Raw genomic sequence first — 24295 nt, 5'->3', positions numbered from 1 at the left:
TGTGTTTGGGTGCAGGTGCATGGGCTGGATGCTGTTGTGAGGTGGATGGCTGTTGGGTGTCTGAGTGCTTGCGTTTGTGTACTATGAGTGGAGGGTGCCCAGACACAGTGGGAGAGTGCCTGTGGGATGAAGTGTGGTGCTTGTGTTTGCCATGCCCACTCTTATGTGTTGTCATGGGTGCCTGCTCGCCTGTTTGTGTGATTGGGATAGGTTGGAGTTGAGGGGAATTGGATTGGGAAGAGGAAGTTGGAGGGGGGGAGGTGGAAACAGGGACAAAGGCTGCCATCAGAGAGGAGGCCAGAGCGTGGATTGATCTCTGTTGGGCTGCCAAGCCAGTGTGAATGCCCTCCAGAAATGCATTGGACTGTTGCATTTGGGCTACCAGCCCCTGAATGGCATTCACAATGGTTGACTGCCCAACAGAGATGGATCGCAGGAGGTCAATAGCCTCTTCACTCAGGGCAGCAGGGCTAACTGTGGCAGGGCCTGAGGTGCCTGGGGTGAAGGAGATGCCCACCCTCCTGGGTGAGTGGGCACGGGAAACTCACTGAGGGGCTGCTGGGAGGGACGTGCTGGCACGGGGATGGCAGCTGTACCTGTAGCTGGGGTGGGTACAGAGGTGTCCACCACCACCAGGGAGCTTCCATCAGAAGAGGTATCTGTGTCAGAACTGTCCCCTCCTGTCTCTGCCGTGGTGCTCCCCTCGCCCTCCATCCCACTGGTGCCCTCACTGTTGGTGGATTCGGCTTCCTGAGTCCTGTGGGATGCAGCTCCTCTGCCAGATGATGCTAATGCATACAAGGACAGGGTGACAAAACAAAAAGCGGGGGGACAAAGGTCAATGGCGGCAACAACACCACCGTTGGCGTACACAGCACACTCACACACAAGGAACAGCCCTATGCATTAGGCAATGCACTACCAGTCACAATGTTAGTTACCAGCCCATGGATAGGGACACCTAATGCAAATTGCAGCATACCTGAGACCCACAGACCCCTGCCCAGTAGAGGATGCCTACTAGCTTGGTTAGAGGAATTTCACATCAGAACCCTGCACAACATGGGACCTACTCTGCAATGCCAGGCCTGGACTAGAGGCACCCACAGGGCCCACACCTCCCACCCAGATACCACCCCACCAGCCATAAGTTGTAAATTAGGGCATGGTACTCACCCCCTTGTGGCTGCTGTGATGTCCACCTAGCTCCGGATAGGCCACTGCCAGTATGCAGGCCATCAGGGGGGTCAGGGTTCAATGGGCACCCCTTCTTTGTTGGGAGGCCATCCCTAGCTGGGCCTTTGCCGTCTTCCATGCCCAGCGTCTCAGGTCCTCCCACCGTTTCTGACAGTGGGTGCTCCGCCTGCCGTAGACCCCCATGGTCCGTACATCCTTGGCGATGGAACGCCATATACCCTTCTTTTGATGGGCGCTGACCTGCAGGGAAATAGACACAGGGAAAGGTATTAGCCCGACCGTCCTGCCTGTTACACTTATGGCGCACTACTCCCCTTCCTATCCCCATTAGCACAGACATGGCCCAGCATACATGCTGCACGCTGCCCGGGGCCCATCCACCAACCCCCCCCCACATGAGGCCTTCACACATAGCACTCCATGCATTCATGCCCCATGCATTTTACTCACAGTGTACTCACCTGTTGGTTTGGAGGCCCATAAAGCAGGCGGTACTGGGGTAGGTCACCGTCCACTGGTCGCTCCAACTCCACTGAAGTGAAGGCAGAGGCCCTTTTCCCAATAACACGAGCCATGGTCGGTTCCAGACACAGGTCACAGTAGCACTTGCAGTGTAGGTCCTCTCCTGTTGAAGGTCAGGTAGAAAGTGAGTGAACAGATCAAAAATGGCAGTCACGTCCGCAGCAGTGCATACCATCACCGCCGGCGTAGAACACCATTGGCCACTGTACCCCATAGGGTCCAGTGAAAACCAATGAGAAGTTGCACAGCAGTTCTGGACCGCCTCCCGCAACGGCACACCACTTCAGCGGAATTACCTCATTTCCTCCTGTCCCTCCCTACAGGACAGGCAGATGCCATTTCAGGGGGGTGCCGTCCATGGATTCTAACTGCGTCACAGTACACAAATTCACTATTTGGACATGTCACACCAAAATAATGTGACAATCACAATATGCATTGAACTGTAGTGGTTGGAATGTACAGATAATGACCAGCTGTTTACTCTTTTGCCCCATAGATTGCAACCGCTGAGGATAAATAGGAGATGGAGACATACCCCCGTGTACCAACCCCTGGTGTACTTGGCAACAATGGAGGACAGGCACATTATCCTCACCTATAGACTTGACAGGGCCACAATCACACAGATGTTTTTACCAATTGCAGCCTGACCTAATATCTGCTATCCGTCAGCCCACTGGGATCCCCCCTCTTGTGCAAGTGCTATCAGTGCTCCATTTCCTGGCAAATGGTTCTTTCCAAGTGACAGTTGGGTTGGCAGCAGGAATGTCACAGCCAATGTTCTCAGTAGTGCGGACCAGAGTGTTGTCTGCCCTGATTAAACACATGTGCAGCTACATCGTATTCCGCCAGGTGGAAGATTTGGCCACAGTGAAAGCTGACTTCTATGCAATGGGTCATATCCCCAACATCATTGGGGCAATAGATGGAACACATATTGCATTCCCCCCCCTCCAGCGAACTTAACAGGTGTTCAGAAACTGAAAGAGTTTTCACTCCATGAATGTCCAGATGGTGTGCCTGGTGGACCAAAATATCTCCCACGTCAATGCAAAATATTCTGGGTCTGTGCATGATGCCTTTATCCTGAGGAATAGCAGCATCCCAAATGTGATGGCCCAACTCCAGAGGCACAGTGTGTGGCTAATAGGTGAGCCCTGGTTCCCACCCAGTGGATGTTGGTGTATGGGTATGGTGTGGGCTAAAACGGTGAGTGTGTGGCTAACAGCTGTCCCTCGATATTTGCAGGTGACTCTGGTTACCCCAACCTCTCATGGATACTCACCCCTGTGAGGAATGCCAGGACAAGGGCAGAGGAACGTTATAAGGAGGCACAGGGGCTAACAAGAAGGATGATAGAAAGGACCTTCGGCATCCTTAAGGCTAGGTTTCGGTGCTTCCATCTAACAGGTGGATCCCTGTGCTACACATCCAAGAAGGTCTGCCAGATCATTGTGGCATGCTGTATGTTGCACAACCTTGCCTTGCGATGTCATGTGCCTTCTCTGCAGAAGAAGGAGGCTGGAGATGGCTGTGTGACAGCAGTGGATCCTGTGGACAGTGAAGATGAGGCGGCAGAGGATGAGGATGAGGACAACAGAAGTGCAATTATTCCTGAATACTTCCAATGAGACACAGGTAAGACAGTTTGATGTGTGACATTTTCACTGGCAGGCTGTGAATTCCTACTTCTATGCCCACTCACTGTATCCTTTAGCATCTCTTTTTGCAGATGTTGGTGCCCCACTATTGCTCCTCGTGTGTTCAGTGAAGCCAACTACAGGTCTTTCCTATGTAAACATTACTGTACAGTTGAATTGCAATGTTTGAACCTGGTTAAACAAATACATTTTGAAAACATTTGACATACACCATACTTGAATTTTATCAAAGTGTTTTTATTGTAGTGCTCTGAAGAAGAGGGGGTGGTGCAATGGGCTGGGGGGATGATGGAGGAAGGTCCAGGATAGAGGCCAGTCTATTGGTAGCACAGGTGCGGTCTCCAAGGGGGCATAGGAAGGGGAGCAATGGCAGTTCAAGGTGGACAGGGTGACAGAATGAGACACAAGGGTGACAATTAGGAGAGTCTCATTTGCTGGTGGGGGTCTTGGCAATAGTCTCTGGCTTCTGCCTGGATTGCAGGGAACATTTGTGGGGTTGTTCTCCTTAAGCAGGGGGAAGGGTGCTGGTAGCCTGTTGGTCCTGCGTTGGGGCCTCCTGTCCACGAGTGGCAGCGGAGATGGAGGGCTGTTAAGTGGTTTGGCTAGTGTTAGGGGCCCAGTAGTGTGCCACTGCCTCTCTCATAGTGTTGGCCATGTCTGACAGCACCCCTGCAATGAAGACCAGGGTGGTATTGATGGCCTTCACGTCCTCCCTGATCCCCAGGTATTGTCCCTCCTGCAGCCACATGTTCTCCTGCAATTTGTCCAGGATCTGGCCCAGCGTATCCTAGGAATGTTGGTATGCTCCCAGGATCAAGGTGAGTTCCTCCTGGAGGGTCGGATCCCTGGGCTTGTCCTCCCCCCTGTCACGCAGCAGTCCTCCCAGCTTCCCTGTTGGCCTGTGCTTCTGTCCCCTGAACTGTGTGCCCATTGCCACTGACCCCAGGTCCCTTATTGTCCTGTGTTTGTGGGGTGGCCTAGGGTCCCTGTAGTGGTGGACACACTGCTGATTGACGTGTCCTGGGGACAGAGGTATGGGCCCACTGGGTGGGTGCAGTGGTGGTGTTTCCTGAGGGGGGAGGCTCTGTGGTGGTGTAAGAGTGTGCCTGGGTAACCGACTATCTGGAGGTCCCTGATGGGCCAGGTTGGTCATCCAGATCCAGGCGAGCAGAGCTGCTGTCATCACTGCGGGCCTCTTCTAGGGGGGGACTGGATGTTGCTGGCACCTCTTCACCGGTGACATTGGGTGGGTTACCTGTGGGGATGTAAATGCAGTGTAATTGTTTCTGTGTGTGACATATTGTGCATGGGTGTGTTGCCCTCTATGATTGTTATTGCCCTGCCAGCTTTGCCTTGTGTGAGTTGTTATTTGGTGGGCTAGGTCATTCTCTCTAGTGTGCATGCTGTGGTGATAGGTGTCCGTACAGGTCTGTCAGAGGTGTCCGTGCATTGGTGTTACCTGCAGGGCTTGGCATTGGGATGAGTGGGTTGTGATGGTGAGTTGTGTTGGAGGTGGGGGAGTGATGGGTGTGGGGGTGAGGGTGGGGGTATGTGATGGCATGCAGGTATGGGGGTGATAGTAATAAAGAATTGACTTCCAGAGTCCAGTCCTCCTGCTACTCCTGCTAGGCCCTCAGGATGCAGTATTGCCAAGACTTGCTCCTCCCATGCTGTTAGTTGTGGGGGTGGAGGTGGGGGTCCACAGCCAGTCCTCTGTACAGCGAGTTGGTGTCTTGCTGCAATGGAACGTACCTTCCCACAGAGGTCGTTCCACCTCTTCCTGATGTCATCCCTTGTTCTTGGGTGCTATCCCACGGCGTTGACCCTATCCACGATTCTCCGCCGTAGCTTCATCTTCCTAGTAATGGATATCTGCTGCACCTGTGCTCCAAATAGCTGTGACTCTACCCGGATGATTTCCTCCACCATGACCCTTAGCTCCTCCTCAGAGAATTTGGAGTGTTGTTGTGGTGCCATGAGTGTGGTGTGAGTGGTGAGGGTGTGAAGGGCGATGTGTTGTAGTGTGTGATGTGAGGTGGGTGAGTGGTAGATAGGTGATGGTGGTATGCGGCTCTGGTTGTGTGAGCGGTCTTGCTGTCTCTGTTGGCAATGGTTTGTAGTCTTAATGGGCTGTGGGTAGTGTAGGTGTGTGTTTTATAGTGGTGTGGATGTGTGGGTGTGGTGTGTGTATGAGTGTCAGGTGTGTGTTATTTAAATTGACCAATGTAGTGTTGCTTTGTATAATTGTGGGTATTTGAGCGCGGGAGTATGTACCGCCAATGGTTTACTGCCATTGAATGTCTGCCATGGTGATTCGTGGGTCATAATGTTGTGGGCGTTGTTCTGTTGGCGTAACGGTGTGGGTTTCGCTATCGCCAGTTTATCACTGACATTTGGGCTGGCTGACTTGTGTGTGTGGCTGTATAGTGACGGATTGGTATGTGTGTGTCATAATATGGTTGGTGGATGACCGCCACGGCGGCGGTATGTTGGCAGCAGACGGCATGGCGGTAAGTGGAATTTACTGCCAATGTCACAGTAATGTAAATTATTTTGATCTATACTTTCCAAGGGAGACTAAGGGCCATATTTATACTTTTCGACGCACAACTGTGCCAACGCAGTTGTGCGTCAAAAAATTTAACGCCGGCTAACACCATTCTGAAGCGCCATGCGGGCGCCGTATTTATTCAATGACGTTAGCCGGCGTTAGCCGGCGGAGCTGCCTGGTGTGCGTAAAAAAAAATGACTTACACCAGGCAGCGCCGGTGTAGGGGAATATGGAGCTTGGGCGTAAAAAAATGGGGCAAGTCAGGCTGAGGCAAAATTTTCGCCTCAACCCGATTTGCGCCGTTTGTTTTGTCTTCCAACCCCCTTAGCAAAGACAGGAGTCATGCCCCCTTGCCCAATGGCCATGCCCAGGGGACTTATGTCCCCTGGGCATGGTCATTGGGCATAGTGGCATGTAGGGGGCACAAATCAGGCCCCCCTATGCCACAAAAAATATATATATATATACTTACCTGAACTTACCTTCAGTTCCCTGGAATGGGTCCCTCCATCAAAAAAAACGACGCAAATCCGGCTCAGAGTATAAATATGGCCCTAAATGTTCTCTATTCGTGAAAAAGGATCAAAGTAAATCCAGTGGTGTTCCACAAATCCCAATATTAGATGGGTGATCAATGAGAATAGAGTGAGGCACAGTGTTGAAGGACACGGACAGGGCTGGAAGGATCAGAGCAGCTTTCCCTCCTTTATCAATAATTGATCTTAAGATCAGAGCAGCTTTCCCTCCTTTATCAATAATTAATCTGATCTCCTCATTCTCAATATCAGGGCTGATTCTGTACTGTGGTTTGTTATAAAACCATGTTGAGCCTCAACAAGGATCTCATTCTTATGTAAATATTTCGATACCGTGGTATTCAAATGTTTTTTTTAAATTTTTGCTAACAATGAAAAGCGAGAAACATCATCATTGTAAAGAGTGTCTGATGGAATTTGCTTTGCATATTCACTTTGATCCATGTATGTGCTATGATAGGGGCTAACAACTCTCTAATGGTACTGCTGATGTGTAAAAGACAGTAAAAGCATTGACATAATAAAGCAAAACAGAAGAAGGTCTTGCAGATAAGGCTTGGTTGTCTGTCATATAAACTGAGGATTTGAGTTACCATTGCGTTCTCATCTGTCATCTCAAATGTTCATTCTATCAGAATTCATGTAAAGAAGTGTGAGATTCTCAGTGGTCTCAGTGTTGCGTAACCTGAAAGTCATGATATGCTCTTCAGGATCCCCACACCTAAATTTCCTTGGACAGCCATGGGCTTGATAAATAACTTTTTCTGCCATCATGTAGAGAACCATTCCTGCCTTCCGTTCCGTCAATGTGAGGTTCTCGGGGGATCCTCATTGTTTTGCCACATCCCTCTTAGCAACAACCAAGCCCAAGTTACCAAAGAGGAGTTTAGGGCGGGCAAGTCTACTTCCATTGTGACACCTAACAATCATAGTGTAGATCAATCTGGATTTGTATATCAAGCACCTTCCCAAGTTCTTTTAGAATGCTAGACCAATATGTCTGGATGTGCGGGCCTAACCATGATGTATGCATGAAGGTGCCCCTGTCCGTCACGCATCACATGCAAGTCGGGGATGGGGCTCTCCCCATTCTGTGGAGTCTCACCCTGTCATAGTAAATTTTATGCAGAACTTCAAATTGTATTAGCCGTAGACGGATACATATGGCCACTTCACATGGGTGCATAAGAGCAGTCTCCCAGTCTGTGTCATCTAGGGGTCCCAGGTCGTCCTCCCACCTCTTTCTCAAGCATCGTAGCATGTCAGGCATGTTATTATTCAGGGTTTTGTATGTACATTCTGCCTCCTCTATCACTGCCACTTCACCTGCTGGAGCCAGAATATAGTCAAGTCTTGAAAAGACTCTGTGGGCCCCAGAGAATTAGGAGAACTGTATGTCCATGATATTGCTTTCTTTTCAATTTGACCCATAAGGAGCCTCTCTTCCAGCAGGTCATAGTCTGGAAGGTCCGATATGACTAAGTTTTTTGGCCTGCCAGGGATGTGTTATAAACTTCCCTTAGGGTTGTTAAGGTCTCTAGTATTCCTTCTTTTATGAGGTCACCCAATTTGTAAATGCCTATTGTGTCCCATGCCTGGAATTGCCTATATTTCCCCAGTTCTTTCAGATAAGTACCCTCCCATAATGGAGTTTCCTGTATAAGAGTGTCTGTGTCCCTTTCCCTCCCTATAGGAAATGTATGTGTGACTTACACACTAATTGACTCCTCTCTTATAGGTACGTTGGGTGGTTGCCGGATGCATGCTCTTACTCTTTAATCACTATGAAGTGCGCTGCCCAGTAGTATGCTCTGATGTCAGGCTATGCAATCCCTCTATTGTAGGGGTTAAGCTGAAGTGTTTACAAGGATATTCTGGGATGTTTCCCACACAAAGAAATGTATGGACCACCCTGTCTATCTTATTAAAGATGTCCTCAGGTATGCACACGTAAGTGTTCTGGAGGGAATATAATAATTTCAGGAGGGAAATTATTTTATACATTGCCACTCTACCGAATAATGTTAAGAGAAGCTTCCCCCATCAGACTGTGTCATTATGGAGCTCAGTCAGGACCCTCATGATGTTTCGTTCTTGACACCTAACATGGTCAAGAGTCACATAGATCCCCAAGTAAGTGAATCCCTCCTTGTCTATTTGTAGGATGTCTTGAGTTTCTATCTGCTTGTGGTGGACCCCCACTTGGTAGAGGCTTGACTTGGCCCAGTTAATTCTTTACCTTGACTAGGTCCCATATTCCTCAAATGTGGCCAAAATCTGGGGAAGCATTTTTCTTGGGTGAGTGACATAAAGGAGGGTGTTGTCTGCATACAATGAGATCTTTCCAGCATCCCCCCATCCTTATGTATAGGGAAGCTCGATATATCTGAGTGTGTGCAAATATTACAGGCCAGGGGTTCAATCATGAGTTTAAACAGCAATGGTGAGAGAGGGCACCCTTGGGGTGTGCCTCTCGCAATCGGAAAATCTCCTTACTGTTGCCTGTTCATATGGACTACAGCTAATGGGTTTGTTTACAACAGTGTAATCCCCTACCTAAACACAGGTCCGAATTCAAACTTTTGCAGTGTTTTCATCATGAACGGCCAGTGGACCATATGAAATCCTTACTGGGCATCTAGAGTTAACAGTAGATGGGGTTCCTCTCACCCCCTATAACATCAATACAGGCATGACGACTACAGAGATTAAACCTTGTTGATCTCTTGGGCATGAAGCCTGTCTGGTCTTGGTGAATCATGGAAGATATGACTGCCACTAAATGTGTGGCAAGTACCTTAGCAAGGACTTTTGCTTCTATGTTCAACAGCGAGATCGAATGATAGGAATTACATTCCCTGAGGGACTTTCCCTCCTTAGGAGTTACCACTATTGCGACCATTCATAAGTCCCAGGGGAACGTTCCTTTCTCTCTGGCCTCTGGAAACATCCAGAGAAGATAGGGGCAGAGAATATCAGTTTTTTTATTGAAGAGCTCTACTGGATGGCCATTTGGCCCAGGTGGCTATGGCTGCCTTGATTTCTGACAGGTCTATTTCCTTCTCTAGGGAGTCACTATCTTCTGACGACAAACGTGGCAGAGGTATCCCGTCCAGGTCATTCTCACCTAGGGACGTGTCTGTGAAAGTGTGCAAATGGTAGAACTTTGCAAATTCATTGGCGATCTCAAGGTCAGAACTGTGACTAGTCCCATTGCCCTCCTCAATGGTATCCACCCAACACGCTTCCACTCCACATTTCCCCAGCCATGCTAAAAGTCAGCCAGCTCTACCCCTTGCTTAGTATAAGTGGTGTTGTATTGACAAATCTTGGGATTTTGCTTCTTGATGCTCTAATGCGCGATACTCCTTTCGCAGGAGCTTGTGTTTACGCTGGATGTGTGGGTCCACTGTAGCCCCAGGGTCTCTTTCTAAGTCAAGCAACTGTTGTTCCATTATCTCCATGTCTAGCCTCTCTTGCTTTCTTTTTTGGGCTTTTGATATTTTGGGCCCTGTCTCTTAGAACCGTCTTAGATGCTTCCCAGATTGTGATCGCCGAAGTCACTGAGGCTTTATTTCCTTTAAGGTATAACTCAGTTTCAACCCTCACTGCCTGAGCTATCTCTACATCTTTTAACTACCAGGCATTCAGCCTCTAGCACCCCTCTCTTTATGGGGCCGGGTCGCAATTTCAAGTCATAGAGGTGAGTGGTCTGACTGCCCTCTCGCTAAATATTCTGCCTCCTCTATCACTGCCACTTCACCTGCTGGAGCCAGAATATAGTCAAGTCTTGAGAAGACACTGTGGGCCCCAGAGAAGTAGGAGAATTGTTTGTTCCCATGGTGGCGGCATTGATAGAGATCAGTCAGGCCTAGGGAGGCCACCATGTCGACTAGCGGAGTGCCATGTGTGGAAGTTTCTGTGTGTTGTGATCGGTCCTTTTTGGGGCTAATGACATAATTTAAGTCACTTCCTATTAAGTGAAGGGGCGAGTTTGATTCTAAAAGATGCTCTGCCACTGTAGCGTATTTCTGCTGTTGAAGTCAAGTTGGGGAGTAAACGCTCACTAATGTCATGTCTTGCCTATCCCATTGTCCTTGGCCCACTACAAATGTAGACGTGGGGTCTGCCCAAGATCTAATTGTCTGAAATGGTGGGGATTTCTTGAGTAGGATCACTACCCCTCTGGACCCAATGGTGAATCCTGCATATGCTATTACAGATTATGCATCCCTAACAGTGAAGCTACAGTGTTGGCCCTTGAGATGGGTTTCCTGGAGGAAGACTATGTCCAGCTTGCACCTTTTCATATATGTTGCTACCAACCTCCACTTGATTTAATTAAACAGGCTGTTAAAGTTCCAGGACAACACAGTATATATAGTATTCTCACCCATTAGCTATGTGTATCTGAAGTCCATAGTGTATGACAGACCTCTCCTCAACTTGCGGGCACTATCGTGACCTACTATTATGGTGTGGTGTTTGTTGTGCAATCACTCTCCCTGTACCTCTAGGCTCTATGTAACCATCAAGCATGTAAACTCTCAACACTCCCCACCACACCTCCGATGTTCTGTGCAGACTTTGTCATCCCCAACCAAAGAACTGTTCCGTAGAAAGGCTGAAGAGGTCTGCACTGCCACCCTACTCATACAAGATTACCAAAACGTAAGGCTTATGTCAGCTGTTAGAACTCAAAACACCAAAGGGCAGTTGCTGTGTCTATGGATCACGCAATTGCCAATGGGGGACGGGACCCCGTAATTCTAGTTGTGTGACCCAAGATTAATTGGTAGATGGCCAGCAGAGCCAACACTCCTTAAGCAAGTGTTTTATCAGTGGGTGATGCAATTTCTCAGTCCAGCATTCCCTCTTCCAGTCGGGCTATATCTGACACTAGAGGGTGCATTGAGTCAGGGATCTCGTCTTCTTTGGTTCTAGATATGTCAACTGTCTGTGTTGTTTGTTGGCAAGTCACTTTGCTTCTCTTTCTGGCTGTCATAACTCCCTCTTCTGAATCTGAGGATTGTCTGACTGGTTGCAACATGGACCTGGATTTCTGATGTCTGGAAGGCCTACATCATCAGGCAGTGTTGTTGTTCCTGTTTTCGGATAGTCGCTGTGGCTCTGAGTAGGTATCTCTTCCTCTGGCTGGTGTGGAGTCTGCTACCTCTTTGCATCACTGGTGATCATTCTAGGCCTCTCCTCAAGCCATTCCCAGGCCTCTTATGGAGTTTGGAAGAAATTAGCCTTTCCTTGGAAAAGAACTTCAGTTTAGCAGGGAAGAGAAGCATGTATTGGAGTTGGAGAGTGCGCAGTTTGGCTTGCATCGCGTAGGAGGTGCGCCGCTGGCACTGGACTTTCCTTGTATAATCAGGGAGGATTTGTATCAATTAATTTTCATAGCACACCTCATTCAGTTTCCTGGCTTCAGATAATATTAAGTACCGGTTCTGATAGTTTAAAAACTGTGCTATCGCTGGTGTTGGCTGGGCCCCGCACAGTGATTTGTTGCTCAGCGAGTGGTGGGTGCATTCTAGGCTGAAACAGGGTGAAAATCTCTCTTTGGGAAACATTTGCTGAGCCAGTCTCCCAGGAACTTGACTCTGTTCAGGCCTTCTGCTCCCTCTGGGAATCCCATGAAACATGAACTGTTTCCCCTTGCCCTGTTTTCTGCATCCTCGAGGTGCTACACCACATCCTTATTGACTGCTCGAACCTCTGTGACCTCTTTCCTGAGGATGTGCACAGCATCCTCCAGGTCTGATATCCTCATTTCAGCTGCCATCACTCTTTACGCAATGTTTCTCAAGTCTTGTCAGAGGAGGGAGACTTTGGTTTTGACTTCACCAATCCCACTCTCCAAGGTTTCCCGGAAGATTGTATGGCTTGCATCAGTGCAGCGTTGTCTGGACCAGTCTAAACAAGTGGTTGCCCATCATCCCCTGCAATTGAGGAGACCACTCTGGTATACTTTTTTAGTTTTCCCTGATGGGGGGCATTGTTCCTTGTCTTTTGTCATGGTAGCTGAGTGTGAAGGAAATGCTCAGATGACACTCAGTTGGTCAAGTAGTCTTATAGTGGCATGCCTATTAGAGCTGTTCCTCATCATTCAGTTGGGGCTATTTGAATGTCTATGTCTGGGCAACCGGCTCTTGCTGTAGAGGGCCCGGAGGGGTGATCAGGTGTTATGAATCTGACTACCATAAAACCACACCTTTGGAGCAGTGTGTTCTCCTCTGCCTTGGCTCAGAGCTAAATGCCTCCAAAAAGGAGTTGACGTGGTTGAAGTTGGGTGTCCACGGCAGTCATTCGCACTGAGGTGGACAGCCCCCAGGAGTCCCTTTGGACATGCAAGACTCTCTTTCAAGCAGAAGGTGCAGTCAATCATGTGCCGTTCCAGTAGTCCTCTGTTATCATGCTTTGGGCAACTTTAGATGGTGGTCTTCCATGGGGTGTCTGGCCCCCCACCTCTATGTATGGGACTGTGGGCACTAGGATAGAGTCTGCGCCATTTGGCTTGACAATGTTTTAAAGGGTTTATGTAGGCCTTGTGTGTACACTCCTGGGGCCACGTGAGGTGCAAGTCCCTGCACCAGGGCCTCTATGTGGGGTCTCTAAGAGCCACCCTTTCCCTCTGTGCTTGTTATCAGTGCTCCCAGCTTAATTCAAGCATTTATAGATGTCCCTCTGGTCCTGTGCCAGTCTCATTTTCATTAAGGCAGTGTCCTGCGCCGCTCATGTAGCTCGAGGTCAGGTCAAAGGGGGGTGTCCTTAAGACAAGAGACACCCCACTAGCCGGCCCTTGCTAGAGATATCACTGGTAGGGTGAGGGGGGTCCCCAGAGGGGCAGTTCCTCAATGTAGGCACTAGGTCCAGGATTTCCCCTCCTCCGAGCTTATAGTCTGTGTTATCACCTTGCGCGTTGCTCCCCCACTTTCTTTGTGCCCCACTCAGCCTGCTGCAGAGAAGGGCTGGGCTCCTGGGGGGGATCGGCACACTCCTACCTGTCGCCTACCTCCCGGGTGCCCCCTGCTGGACCTCTTTGCCACTCTTAATGGCACAGTGCGGTTGCGCTTCTGACCTGTCGCCATTCGTCCGTAACCCGATGTCCGTTAGACCTCCGATGCTGCCTGGGCTCAGGGACATCCATGGAAGCCCTAGTCACTCACCGCTCGGTTTACCGCACTGCCTCTTGCCGATTCCGGGCCGGCAGGTTCACAAGTTGCCCTCAGGGGAAGTCGGAAATGCAGGTAAAGTGACGATGCTCCGGCAACAGATCACGCTCCCAGTCGCCTCTTTCTCTGAGCACTGCCACTGTCACAGATGGGAGTCACATAGTGGCTGCAATCGGAGGGCTGCTGCTCTCTCCTTGTGGCAGGCTGCTCTTGTGTTGGTTGCTCCTCCCTCCAGGTGGGATTTGTGCAGGATCAAGGCTTTTGACTTCACATAGCAACAATTTTCATAGCTGCACGGTGTCCCAACTAATCCTGTCATTTTTACTCAATACACTTTCATGTTGGGGTTTTTCGAGGCCATAGGTACAATGCTAACAGCAAAACATTTCAAATCCCAGATTACCATGTGATGTCTGTTAAAAGGCAAGGGCCGACCTAAAGTAGGACAATTGCCATGGTGACACTTGACAGCTATGAATGTCCACACAACAGCAGCATCACTGGAATATAACCATGCAAAGGGTGCACAAAATCAGAGACAAACATGTTTAAAGCACTCGATTTCAGGTGCCTTAGAATTCAGGGTTACGTATTAATCTGGTGTAATTCAAAATGTTAAAGGTTTCACAAGATACAATGCTACTGGTTGGGTTGACTACCCCCTCGGTGTCATAATATTCAGTGAGCAGTAGCTAAATGATCCCCAACTTTGTTGAGGTGTTTGTTTATTAAAACATTTAAATTTAGCTTTCCTACCTTTTTTAATCCATTAATAGTCATTTAAACTGGACAGAGTTCTGACAAAGTCAGTGTGGGTGGTAATGAGATGTAAGACAAGGTAATGAGATGCGACTGAGAGTGCAACATATACACTTAGGGGCATATTTATACTCTGTTTGCGCCGATTGTGCGTCACAACTTTTTACGCACAATCAGCGCAAACGTTGCCCCGTATTTAAACTTTGACGCCCGCGGACAACAAAATTCCGCCGTGTGCGTCATTTTCTGGATGCGGCAACCCGCCCTGCGTTAATGATATGCAAGGTAGGCGTTCCCATCCAAAAAATGACTTAAACGGCCGTGCGTCGTATTTATGCTTTCGGGCAAAAATGACGCACGACCGGGAGGTGGAGCCAGAAAATGATGCACAGCCCGATTTGCGTCAAAAATTAACGCCTGGGTCAGGGCAGGCGTTAAAATGGGGCAAACACACCTGTATTTAATCAGAACACACAGAACAAACAGCAGAGCAGCAGAGCAGCAACAGGGAGCCATGGAGGTCATTCTAATCCAGCGTGCACGCACACGCAGAGCCCAGCAGCAACAACAGCAGCTACAACAACACCAGCAGGGACCCCAAAGGCAGCGCAGAAGGGAGGAGAGGATATTCTGCCCAAGAACCACCCTGCAGGGCCTCAGGGAACACGACATCATACAGAGGTACCAGTTGAACTGGCAGGCAATTCAGCAGCTGCTGCGAAACATTGAACAGCAGTTGGCCCCCACTTTGGTGACACATCACACCATACCAACAGAAACAAAGCTGCTTGCCGTACTCCACATGCTGGCAAGTGGCTCATTTCAAACAACTGGTGCCCTGGTAGGCAGAATATCACAACCATCATTCTCCGCTTTTCTGCCCAAAGTATTGGATGCCATCATTCGCCTGACACCCCGCCACATTTGCTTCCCTAACACACTGCAGAAGCAGCAGGAAACTAAACAGGGGTTCTACGCAATCAGTGGCTTCCCACACGTCCTTGGTGCAATCGACTGCACACATGTACGCCTTGTGCCACCTGCTGCAACTGAACACCTCTACCGCAACAGGAAGCACACACATTCAATCAACGTGCAGGCCATAGTCGATCACCAAGGAATGTTCACCAACATCGTGGCTAAATATCCTTGGAGTGTACATGACTCATTCATCTTCCGTCACTGCACCATCAACCAACACTTCCAGGATGGACGGTAAGGCAATGGACTACTTGTTGGTAAGTACAAAAACCTACTTATATACACACTGCACAGCAATCCTCTAGGACAAACAACACATACACCACAACAGCAACATCTAGACAGGAACACACTGAGGTCCTTACATCACTAGCCATGTTTCTTAAGTCACCATTGAACCTGTCACACATTGGATTTTACTGTACAGCCTAATGTGAAGACATTAATGAGTGTGGTTTCCGAAATGTCACCTTGCAAATTGTAAGTGTCCCAATGACCTTTACATTAATACATTGCATAAGCCTAAAGGTATGGGATGTCCAGGCTACTTTGATATGGACGTGTTAACAACACTTTCAATTTTAACAGTGCATGGAACTATCATCTCACCCCAAGTGAAGACACAAGGACACCTGTATCACAAGTCACAATGCTAGGGAGGGCACACTGCACTGAAAATCCCAAAACATACTGTTGACAAATGGTTAGCACACAAACACTTGCTCAGCCAAGGAAACAACACAATGCAGATGGTATAGCCTACAAGTATAGGATGTCACATCAGTACACAAAAGAGTCAAAGACAACACAAGACTATTACTGCCATGAAAGGTCTTTTCAATAGTGCCATCTACATCAACATGATCCCATTCTTTTTCTCTTTCAGCTGATCAGGAGTATGGCATCCAGCCATGGATAATGACACCATTTGGCAACCCGAGTACTGCTGCAGAGCGTGCATACAACGAGGCCCATAAAAGGACACGCAGCATTGTCGAGTGGACCTTCGGCATCCTCAAGTCATGGTTCCGCTGCCTCGACATTACTGGTGGTAGCCTACTATATTCTCCCGAGATGGTCTGTAGGATCATCCTCACATGTGCAATATTGCACAACATTTATGTCAAAAGGAACATTCCCCTCCTGGAACCAGACCCATACATGCCTGAAGACGAGGAAGAGGAGGATGCTGCCCTGCAACAGGAGGGGGAACAACGAAACACGGCTGCTGGAGTGCGTAGGCGCCAACACATTGTGAACAATTTCTTTTAAATATTATCACCATCACCACTTAATGAACTATTGTAAATAAACACTGATAACAAACACCACATCATGGTCTGGCTATTCATTTCTGCACACCTTTAGCTCTAAATATCAGAAGAAGAGTGTCGCCTCATGGAGCATTAATGATATAACAATCAGGACACAGAAAAATACACTACAAATGTGATGCCTATCATACAACGGTCACATACACACACAATGTAAATGACTGACATCCTGTACAGTTCACCTTTGAAGGGTAATAGCTGAGGACCACACCTATTACACACATACATGTTGTAAACATGGTTCATCGCAGCAGATGGCACACAACTAAAACATCATCACTCAACTAGGGGAAAACAGGCCTCATACATCAGGCAGTTGACATGCTTTTGCTTCAGGAACAGGAATGTATGACCAGACTCTTGGCAGCAGTAATTCCAACTACATACAATCTTTGCAATGACTATCTGTCACTAGAGTTACACATAAGCAGAACATACAGAGCACAAGTGCCACACATATGACAAGCATCCAGCACATCACATCCCATCTACATGTCAGCCCTTTTCTAAAAACCTTACACTCCCATCCGCCTGGTTGCACCCCACCTGTCTGAAGAGGTCCCTGGAATGCTGATATGTGTACCCTGAGATTCCCTCATCTACACACACACACTCACAAGAGTCATCCAGTGTGCCACACCCTTTCCCATGCCTACCATTGTCATAGTACCATCTCACTGCATGGAAGTCAGCCCAAATAATACACTGGCTTGGAGTTTTTAAGGCCTGGTATCACCTGTAGATTGATTCCCGTGTGAAAGGTACTGTAGGCCATTTTAAAGCAAATTTCATCTGACAGGACTTGTGAGACACTGACGGAGGCCACACCAGTGATCCCCTCCATGCACACCACCCAAATTTACATGCCCCGTCCCTGCTGATGCCTCCTACAGCATAGATGTTGTCATTTGGGCAATTACACCATTAAGCATTGCTGCTAATGTTGCCGTGTAACACTTTATCAGGGTTCATGTGTCACCTTCAAAACAACACAGGACATACACAGTGTGACATGTCAACTGTCTACTGCTCCCTCTGACCAGTCCTAGTCAGACCACTGATCATGTCATTTGTCAAAGAGCTGGCTCCTGATTGACCCAGCATCCTGTCAGCCTGACTGGCATCTGTCCGTGGGTCACCCTAAAGATACCCGGTGGCCACATATGGACCACAGTTGCTGTCCAAAACCTCTCTTTCCTCAGAGGCTAGTTTGTCATTTGCCTCATCAATGTATACTCAAATACATTGTATTGCATCATCTGACTTTTATTTGTATCATATTTGTTACAGTGCCCTTGAATAGCGAATTCATGCCCCATCCGTTGTCTGGGCCTCAGTAATGCCCAAACTACAAAGTGTGACAGTGTACCTGGGCCACAGCCTTTGATGGTGTACGTGGCCTCCATCAGAACCAGCAACCTCAGATAATGTCCATGAAAAGTCGACACATATGAGGACCCTGACAGTTCACACGCTGAGTAACATTGTTCAAATAATAGAGATGGCTCCTGTGTGGTGAATACAAGCCATTTAATTCTGCACAGAGGCTATGATGTTTCCTGATGCATTTCCATCCACAGAGGCCAACTTGAGTACAAATGTTGCAATGACACATGCCGGATCCAGACACCTGAGACATTCTCTCACTCAGCACACCACGGTTGCCCAGTTGAAAGTCTCATTACACGTCTTCAGTGACAGGGTGGGACCATCCACGTGTAGGTTACCATGTCCTCAATGACTTTAGTCAAATTTAGCTACAAATGATACTCATTAGATACACGATTAGCTGCCAATAACTCATGATGAGACCTGGATGTTACAGTGACAACATACACCGTAACAGTTGATACTGGATCGACATTGGACCACACACATGTACATGTACCATCCAATCAACTAAATGGTTGCAAGCAGCCTATCACAGTAGTGTCCCAGTTGTAACATAGCAGGAAGATTGAAACATGCCACTAAACCAGGTAATGCATAAAGGGTCACATACATAAAAAACCTATGTGCTATCATGACATAAGGAACGTTGAGAATTTGCAATTAAATCAATGCTAAATGGTATGTCAGAATTCTCTAAAGAAATAATAGGGCAAACTTCAAATGGGCAAATGATATTACAGATTTGCAAAAAGAGAATCATACTCAATTTGCATCTATGGGCCTGCTGCCAATGGTTTAGCATTACTGAATTTGGGAAAACCTTTGATAAATTTTCAAGTCAGGAACAGCAAACCCCAGGGTGCTGGTGGCCTAAGTCCCCCTCTGCTGCACCCCAAATAGACATTTTTTACACACATGTGAAGCACACACATGCATAAGGGGCATGTGTGCCCTACATGTCTATAGTGAAACATATTTTACCTACATTAACTCGTAATTAGCACATGGTTACCCCCAAAAAAGGTTTAGGCGACAATTGCATTACCTAAATGGCCTTTTTGCTGTTTGGAATAGCTTGATACATGTGCTCACAAATTAGCTAATGAATACATCCTGTTAGCTCCTTCATATTTGGAAAGTTGCAATCAGCAATTACCTATATATGTGCGCAATTATGAGTAATATCCATTATGGCCAATCATTACTATTGCACTGTGAATACCTTCTATACACCCTATAAGGGACATTTGCTATAGCTAACCCCAGTGTTTATCACTTAGCACCGTTTGGTCATGCAAAATTCCATAACTCATTTGGACAAATGAAATACATATTTGCCATTATGCGTCATATTTTCACACATACAGCTTGTGCGTCATAATTTTTGACGCACAGGAGTGCAAATAATGCAGAGTTAATTTTTTTTTTTTATAAACAGAAATAATATTTGTCTGCGGCTTAATTTTCACCTCTGGAAGTGTAAATTATGCTGCAAACAAATATTATTTACCAATTATTAAAAATATTTTGACTCTGCATTATTTGCACTCCTGTGCGTCAAAAAATATGCCACACAACCTGTATGCGTGAAAATATGACGCATAATGGAAAAAAACGGCGGCCATGTTATGCAGGATGTGATGTAATAGGATATCCTGTTTACAGAATCTGTACAGTGGGTGTACTTTCACTTTCACTTTGCAGTCTCTGATTATTCTAGACTGTATGGCTGTGTGCAAAGTGTTGTCGTGTGAATTTGTGCTTTTGTGTCCAGAGTGCCATCTTACTTGTTGTTTTGTCATCAATATATTGTTGTAGAATACTGTCTGAGTGTGTGTTGTATAAATTTGTCCAGTCCAGTGTTGTATTTATTGTCTGTGGGAGTCTGTTGTGGGTACTGTTATACAGGGGATAGTTGGGCTCTTCTATTTGTTAAGTTTTCTTTGTATTTCCTCACTCAAACTTTCCCCATTTCCCCCTTATTTTCATTTCTTTTTACTACTACTTTTTCCACTTTTTCTGTGCCTAATTGTCTGGTAGGCCACGTCTTTCCAGGATGGGTGAGGAGGAATTGGGGGGGTTCATATGGCTGGTTGGCCATTTCCTCCCACTGATGCTGGAGGCTGGGGGTAGGGTGATACAGGGGCATCACACGGAGGCCCGAAAAGTCCGGTGGGGGATGGTGCGCCATCACTTGGTGCGTCTGTATGGGAGCCAACGGAATGAGCATCAACTGAAGCACCGCTGGGCTGACCAGATCTCCAGGGAGCAAGATCTGCTGGACCACCTGGGAATCATGATTGGTGGCCATGTTGGTGAGTACAGATCATGTAAATGTGCACAATTAAAAGCTGTGCAGTGACATGAGATGATTGGTACACAATCTGCCAGAGAAGTAGCTGACTGTGTGTAATGCTAGGGAAACATACAGGGTAATTGATGCACTATGTGAAGGATGACAAATGCTAGCAGTCAGGCAGCTCATGTTTTCCACACTTACAGGTTGCTTGTAGCAGAATGTAATGTAGTGCTGCCTTTGTGTCAGACAAGCGACACATTAATGACGCAATCAGGACTCTACAGGTCACAATTGCCAGTGAAGTATGGATGTAGTAACATCATACCTACATATGTTGACGCTATAGCTAGACTGACATTGGAAACCCTACATGATGCTGAAAATGAGTGCTGCCTTCATGTCAATTGATGATAGCAATGTGGCCCAGACATATGTCTCATGTGTGTCTGGTTAGTGTGTAGGGAAAGTGTTCACAGAAGTGCCATGCCTGTTTGGGATAAATGTGCTCCTTCACATTTTATTGATACATGCCAGATCTGAACATGAACCATATTTGTAAAGGAGTCAGGTGCCCTCAGCTAACATATTAGACAAGTATTTTTTGTTACTTGTGCCAAAATCCGATTAGTAATGGCAGTCCAAAGGTATGGACTAGGGTACAAACATCTATGTTTGGTGCCAATCACCATTGTTTGGACACATCTATTTATGAAACTGTAACAACATGAGGTATTGCCAAAGTACCTGACCCTCTGTACCATGTACCTAACTGTCACAAATGTGTCATGACCACATAGGCTGTTTGACAGGTCATGCAGTCCTCAAGTAACCAGCTTTTGGATGTCTCTCTTGGATGCACATGATGAGATGAATACACACCTATATTGTTGCTGCACAACTAATGGAGGTGCATGTTTGCCACCACATGACAGTCAGGGCCACTGCATGTGTGTAGAAGTGTGTGTAACTGTAGCAGGAGACCCATCCTATGTAAATGTTGCCCAGGAATTATTCCATGCAGTATGAGCATGTCTGAAAGTGTTTCATTACTCATGTCAGCTTATCACATTGTATTTGAAATTGTTTGTCAGTGCACGGATTCTGAGCATATTCTTCCTTCCATGCTATACAGGTGGACCTGCACCGTACACAGTGGGAGAGGTGGCTCGTTTTGAGGACCCCGACACCTACAGTGAGTGTTGACATGTGTGGTATGTTTTGTGTTTGCTGGTGATGTGTGATGGACTACTGTGTGTTGAACACATTGCAAGGTGTGATGCGCTGCCCAATCATTAGTCTTGTTCCATTAGTGGGATTTCAGTTATCACATTATTTTGAGTTGACCAATGCTTATCCATTTGTCTGATCTTGGGTTTGTAGGCCATTCCTGTAGGGCCCGCTATGGGAACTGGGGTGAGTCATGTGGAATACACTACTTACAATAAGAGTTGCACTGTGACTCGTCTCGGACTGAGTCTGCATGTCAGACTGACATTCTCCCAGATAACTTCTGGAAATGGCTTGTCTGAAGACTGCTGCTTCCCTATTAACCGATGTACTGAGTGCACTGTAGGTTGGATCTTCTGGGAGAATGTACTTCCACAAGTTGTACTAGAGGTGTGGGGACTAGAGTGCAACGGCCTAGGTGTGCATGCTATCCATGATCATGGGTGTTCTTGCTCCTCTGTGTCTGTTGAAAATTATGCCTCACTGGAAGTATGTGATGTTGCCCTAGGTCAGTACATTTTGACATGTGTAGACCTTGGATAGGACAAGGTTTAGCTGCCTCCAATTGGTTGATAGCCCTTACTGGTGGTGTGTGTGTGGAGCCAAAAACATGTTGAGCTTTCTATACACTCCTGGGTGTGCACCTATTTTGGGATTGTTTGTTGTTCTTCCCCCCCCCTCAAACACAGGCATGGGTGTGTGAATAGGGTACCTAGGACTGACACATACTTGTGATTATATGAAATATGGTTTTGAACCTAGTGTACACACTCAGTTATGGCACATGAGTACTATACTAGCAAATCACATTACAAATTGCAGACCTTGAAGTTTGTGATTGTTATCACATACACTGACATATGTAGTCCAGGCAATAGGCGGAGGAGGTGCAGCATGATTGTTAGCTGCAACTGTCAGTACTTTGATGACAAGTTATTGCCAGTTGTTACCCATCATGTAGATTTTGTATGCGCTATGTGTGAAATGACCTTCGTAGCCAGGCTTTCCATGTACTTCCTCTGAGACTTTCAATGATCTGTATGGTGATATGAGCTGTTACAAGTACAGTAGATGTATTGTCAGATTGACCGCTTGTGCTATTCCACACAATGCAGGTCCTATGGTAAATAGTTACCCTTTGTCTTCACAGCTGCAAACATCACTGCCGCACAGAGGCATGAATTTGAGAGGCGGGCCATGAGGTACCGACACATCCTGCAGGTGCAGTCGGGGTTCCGAAGGATGGCCCGTAAATATCAGTCGGATCAGGCCTCCGGAGCATGGTGGGCTTCACCACAGGGTGGCCCAAGGTTGCCCACTACAGCCACCACAACCACAACCACTGGTTCTCCCCAAGTGGCCCCAGCCACAGCGGGGACAGTTGTCCCTGCCTCTGCAGTACACCCAGGCCCCAGCAGTGTGACAGCTGCAGGACAGTCCAGTGGGCTAGGCTCAACACGCCCACAGACCACCTCTGCCGGGACCCAAACAGCAGCAGCACCACCAATCGACCCTGCGGCATTCCAGGCTTTGGAACGCAAAATGGACAAAGTTATAAGGAAGGTGGACAATCTTAGCCAGGATGTCGGCTACATCAAGAAGCGGGTCAGGTCTATCAGGCGGACCCTCCGGAGGGCCAACCTCTAGGACTGATGTATTCAATGGACATAATTCCCTCCCCTCCCTCCTCTTTCCTTGTTATCGTGATTAGTGGGCTTGGGGGATTAGTGTTAGGTTAGTGTAGGTTGTTAGTTTAGTTAGTGTTAGGGAGGAGGGTGGGGGGTCCTGATTCTTTCTACTTTTCCTTATTAAGTGTGTGGGTGGGTGGGTGGGGGTCAATGTTGGGGTTCCTGTGTGCTTAAAAAAAACAAATGGTGGATACTTACCAAGTATCGAATAGTGTTTTGACAACTCGATCCTACCCGGACTCGTGGAAGGTGGCAATTATTGTCCCCATACACAAAAAAGGAGATAAGAGCTCCCCAGGGAATTATAGACCTATTAGTCTATTAGACAACTTGCAAAAAATATTTTCTTTCCAGCTGCTATCCAGATAAAAAAACTGGATAACGAAAAACAAGGTTTTAAGCCATCTTCAGGCTGGATTTAGGGACAAGGTCAGCACCATCGATCAGGTCTTCCGATTTACTACCATCAAGTGGAAGATCGTAGACGCAGATCAAGGCCATCTATTTGTGGCCTTTGTTGATTTGAAATCTGCGTTCGACCTTGTCCCGCGTGCCAAGCTCTGGGAGGTCCTGAGCACTACTGGAGTTCCGGGTTCTATGATCAACATTATAAAAGATCTTTATTCTGATAATTATGCCAGAGTTCGTTGGGGTTCGGCTGGCGATTTGTTTTCAGCTTTTCCAACAGCCTGTGGTGTGAGGCAGGGGTGCGTTCTTGCGCCTACCTTATTTTTATTGTTTATTAATGCATGTATTCCATATCTCTCAGATTCCCACGGCGATGCTCCAAGTTTGGGTGGGCAGAAGTTCCCTTGTCTTTTGTTTGCGGATGACACCCTGTTACTCTCACGAACTGCCATGGGCCTTTCCAGATTGCTCTCTCGATTTACGGAGTTTTGCAAGGACCATGGGTTGGAAATCAACTCAGCAAAAACAAAATACATGGTCTTTGGGCACAATAGGT

The sequence above is a fragment of the Pleurodeles waltl genome, chromosome 3_1 (assembly GCF_031143425.1).
Source record: "Pleurodeles waltl isolate 20211129_DDA chromosome 3_1, aPleWal1.hap1.20221129, whole genome shotgun sequence".
NCBI classification, from domain to species: Eukaryota; Metazoa; Chordata; class Amphibia; order Caudata; family Salamandridae; genus Pleurodeles; species Pleurodeles waltl.
Note: the sequence above shows the minus strand (reverse complement) of the source record.